Source organism: Cetorhinus maximus, chromosome 1 (assembly GCF_964194155.1).
Source record: "Cetorhinus maximus chromosome 1, sCetMax3.hap1.1, whole genome shotgun sequence".
Classification (NCBI taxonomy): Eukaryota; Metazoa; Chordata; class Chondrichthyes; order Lamniformes; family Cetorhinidae; genus Cetorhinus; species Cetorhinus maximus.
Genome location: NC_135879.1, coordinates 197,516,826 through 197,521,921, shown reverse-complemented (window position 1 = coordinate 197,521,921; position 5,096 = coordinate 197,516,826). Strand labels below are relative to the sequence as shown.

The window sequence follows — 5,096 nt, the reverse complement described above, 5'->3', positions numbered from 1 at the left end:
TGGAAAGCACAGGGGAGCTTATCAGAAACTTTACTACAACCATTTCACACAAATCGAAGTGAGCAGAGCCTCGTGGTTGGTGCTGAAAGGTGCTGCATGGGAGTGTGATCAGTGGGTGGGCGGAGATGCAAGTCAGCTCAGATGGACAACTGGAAGAGAAGCCCAGCCGGTAGCACTGAAAATGCTCAGGACAGTGAGATGAGTGTGATGGTGAGTGCTCTCTCTCTCTGCGTGGAAGAGTGCTTGCACGAGGCTTCGAAAGGCCCTACCACACACACACACACACACTTCTCCCTCCAGATTCACTTCTGGTCCGGCTGCATGCAGCTGAACTGCTGGTGGAGGGTGGGAAGCACGGGAAGGACTCGCGAAGCCTGTCAATGAAGCTGAAAGACAGCATTACACGTTATTCAGTGAAAGTGAATATATTTCCAGATTATAAAGTGACAAAATGTGTTCACCCATGCAACAACCACCACCGCTGCCATCATGGAGGGTACACGGGCTCAGGCCCTCAAACTGGCCCGGGTTACTAAAGTTCTTGGAAGGATGGGATCCCAGGGAGAGCGTACTCAGGTCTGTGTGGAATTTATGGATGACAGCAACCGACCCATCATTCGAAATGTGAAAGGACTGGTCCATGAGGGAGACATGCTCACACTTTTGGAATCTGAGCGTGAAGCAAGAAGATTACGATAACAGATCATCAAAACTGATGCCAGCTGAAGCCGCTATTGAAGTAATTGGTTATAAACATTTTCTTTCAGTTTTTTTGACAAAATGGGACAATAAACATTATAAATAAGTAATCTTTAAAAAGAAAACTTGTGATCAAAATTTCTTAACTTTTTTAGGCCTACCACATCTTCTAGGTGCTGCCCTGACATTTGCAGCAGGGGTAGAGACAGCCTGTGCAATGGTTGGCCCTGTTGCTTCTGATGACTTCAGCATATGTCATCTGGAGAGCCAAAGTGTTGGGGCCCCAGCTTGCTTTGATTGTCCTCCTGTGAGCCAGCTGCTCCTTCTGTGGTGACAGAGGATGAAGTTGAGTGGGTCGTGGGCAAAGGTGACTCGGAGGGAGCGGACAGCCTCTGGGATTTCTGAGTGGATGACCCAGGGGTGTCCAGCTGCTGCTTCTCCTCCCTTCAGGTGTCCAAGGGCCTTGGCCTGACTCCTTGAGGGGGAGGAGTGCCTGGAGGGATGTTGAGGTGCCCGTTTCTCCCTTGTGTTTCCATTGTAGGTACTCACCCATGGCTACCATGATGGAATGCACGCATCTCTGCTGGGTTAGGTCTCCATGGCATCCTTCCCATGGGGATCTCCATATGCGCACATGTGGGCACCACTTCATCAGAGAGCAGGCAGACACATTCCTCCGACTCACGTGCCACTCTATTGAGGGCTTCCAACAGCTCTGTGTGATGTTCCCCCACCTTCTGCTGACTCTCCAGGGTGAGTTGGAAGGCTGAATCCAGAGGCTTTTCATCTGACTCGGACCTCATAGATATCTCTTACTCAGCAGTCCTCCAAGTGCTGGGGAGCTCACACAAACCTGTCTCCTCCTGCTTTGGATACGTGTCCATGTGGTGACCACCAGATAAGCTTGCTTTAGATTTAGGTTCCACCGAATTGTGTGTCTCTGCACTGGTGGAGGGTGTGGGTAAGAGCTGTGATGGGTCTTCCAGGCTGCTTTTTTCCAGCTCTTCAATGGAGGAGGTATCCTCTTGGCTGGAGGTGAGGACCTGGATGAAGCTGAGAGACTAGCTGGCTGAGGGTGTCTGTGGCTTGGCAGAGCTCCCTGTGAACCAAAGTAGAGATAATTAGAGCATGGCAGCAGAGTCAAAAGCAGGAGAGAGAGCACTCACAGTTGCGCTGAGAGAGGGATGATGTGGTGCAAGATCCTCATGAGGGTGTTCGCCGCCGACCTCACCGTCATCACTGGCACAGTCCACGTCCTCACCAGTCAGTGCGATGGCATACTCCTCAAAGTGAGTTAGTGGCCTAATGTGGGTCACTCCACACCCGGTCTGGGACCTCTCCTTGCTGTTGTGAGCATGAAAACAGATGGAGAGAGTGTCAGCAGGATACATGGCACTGTGTGGAATGTTTGTGTGGTGAACGGAATCATGGATGGGATGAGGACACGAGCTCCAGAGGAAATTAGTCTGATGGAGATGTGAGGGTATGTGTGAGTTAGTGGTGTTGTCACTGAGATGTGTGATCCCTGTGGATGTGTGATGGGTTCGGGAGTGTGTGCTTTAAGTGATGATGTGATTGACTTACCCTGGTGGAATGGATGAAATCATTCATCCTCTTCCTGCACTGGATGGATGACCTCCTCTGTGCTCTATTGGCGCTGACTGCCACTGCCACCGTCTCCCTGGCTGGATTGGTGACTCTGGAGGACCTCCTGGGGCCAGGGGTAGAGGAGTTCACTGCGGTTTTCTCCTGCGCCCTGTTGGCAGCCCAGAGAGGTGTCACTAAATTTGAGGGCTGCCATCACCTTTGCTTTTGGGGCCATCTGTCGCCTGGAGCACTCCTGGTCTGCAGACATGAAGCCGGCTGGGGTCTAATGTGCTTTAAATCTGGCGCCTGGCACAAGGAACACTGTGGAACCCGAGTCTGCTCTCCAGTGATCTGGTGTGTTTACCGTGAATGCATTATTAATGAGGAGGGATGCATCAGGAGGGGGACAATACGCTGTGAAAATCCACCATTGCGGTCAGTGGATAAAACATTTTTAATGCCCGCTGCTGCACTTAGGGTAATCCTGAGACAGTTCTGCCCAGTAAGTTCCTGTGATTTCCATTATGTAACAATAGGCAAAAATTTGAAATGTTTCTAATATCTCGAGCATCAACCTGGGAGGAACTAGACACATTAAAATTAATTGTCACGGTCACCTTCATAGTTACTGGCAAAGTACGACATGCCCTGACCTGAAGTTACAGTTCTGGCTGCCACAGGTGGAAGATTTCAGTTACACCGTCCACAGTGGAGTGAAGATATCCCAAACATTGTTCTTCATAGGGGTTAAAGTAGGAGAATTGTTCCCTGAACACTCTGATTGAATATGGCCACCTACTGAGAATTCCCCTCCTCCTCCCTCTTCCAGCAGCTGTTCTTGCTTTGCTTGACCTCCACTCATGTTCTCAGTCATGCTCTATTCCGAGAGAAATGCCTACTAATGAACCGATGCCTGAAAGCAAGTGGAATGCTTGAAGTCAGCAAAGAATCCTTCAGCATCTGCAACACTATGCCACGTAGCCTTTCAAAGCACAAAACACCTACAAAAAGACTAAAACAGTGTAAAATTGTAACAACAGCCAGAAGAAATATACCTTGACTGTGCCCGAACTATCCCTTCTTTAAAGGTAGTCCATTGTTCAGCTAACGTTTTTCCTGCCAATCTTTGACTCCAATTAATTTGGCCCAGATCCATTTTAACCCATTGAAGCTGGCTTTCCCCTAGTTAATTATTCTTACTTTGGATTGTTCATTGTTCGTTTTCCATAGTCAGTCTAAACTTTATGATACAATGATCGCTGTCCTCTAAATATTCTCCTACTGACAGTCGATCTTCTTGGCCCACTTCATTCCCAATAACCAGGTCTAGCAGTGCCTCCTTTTTCATTGGACTGGAAGTATACCGCTGTGGAAAATTCTTCCGAACACAATCTAGGAACTCTTGCCCCTCTCTATCCTTTGCATTTGTCACGATGACAGGAAACTGTGACTGCGTGAGAGCTACCTACAACTTCACCAGCTAACCACAGACATATGGAACTGTTTAAAGAAGACCTGTTTTTTAAAAATGCAAGAAAAGACACTGATTAAAAAATGTCTACCACGAGTTACCTGATGACTGATACTGTACAGTTGATCACTTTTTTGGAAAGTTTCTACATGAGTTGCACTGCAGACCTGTTACATGGAATTTCACACCTGGGCTAGTGGGTGTGGTGTCAAGGTCCACTTCAAACAGAGATTCTCTTGAAAGGAAGGCATTAAAAATGCAAAGTGCTGGACTTTGATCAGCTAAAGTTATATCAAGATAATGAGAAATGCTGACCAACCAGATAATCATTAGACATTCAAATCCCCAGTGAATGGTGAAATAGCTTGCATCTCTTGTTGATTTATCTCTCAAAATGTGTCAGAAGCTTTGGAGGTGCAAAGATCGAAAAATGGGATGATTTGGTCTGCAGCAATGAATGCAAAGCATGATAATTGATTCCCTTTTGGGAATATACAGACAGGAGTTTAAAAACTGGTTCTGCCAAACAGAAAAAAGGAGGAGAAATAAACACGACAGTCATCTAAAAATACTGCTGGAAAAGAGCAGGACAGATCTCTCTCTCTCTCTCTGAAGCTAAAAGAGTATCTTCAGCAAAGTGCAGACCTGAACAAAGTCAACTCCAGAGTTCTACAGGAAACCAGTTAACTTCAAATGACCGCAATGCTCAACAATCTAAGCCTCAAACATAAGCAAAGGACTTAATCGTATATTCTTTGAACTTTTAATTGGACTCAAACTTGCTCACTTCTGATATGTGTGCGTGTCATCAAATCTTCATTATTTTTTCTTAGGTTTATTAAATAATAAACTTACTCTTTCCCTGACTCAAGAAATCCTAGTTTGATTGGCTCCTGATAAACATATAAATACATTTGTATTGGAAAAGGCATTTATGGGAAAATAAATTTAAAAACCTTTATTGCAACCAACCGAGGGGGCTGAATAGAAGGGGAACCAGCTCAATCGCCCTCACCCGGTTGTAACACACCACATTAACTCTTTCCCCTCTCTGCCCTTTATATTAATAAGTCCCCTATTATAACTACCCGATAATGTTTGCACCTCTCTGTATTTTTCTTGCAAATTTGTTCCTCTACATCCTTACCACTAGTTGGCCGCCTATAGACTACACCGAGCAGTGAAATTTAAGGTTTTTGTTCCTTTGCTCCAACCAAATAGGTTTTGTCCTTGACTGCTCTGGGACAACCACTTTCTCCAGCACTTCAATACTCTCCTTAATCAATACCACCATCCCTCCCCCTTTTCTTCATTTCCTATCTTTCCTGAACACCTTGTA

General features: G+C 46.2%; 1 pseudogene; it reads left to right on the top strand.

Annotated features, from left to right (window-relative positions):
* Positions 1-484: 484 nt before the first annotated feature.
* On the top strand, positions 485-786 carry LOC144690923 (small ribosomal subunit protein eS28 pseudogene; annotated as a pseudogene).
* Positions 787-5,096: the final 4,310 nt, after the last annotated feature.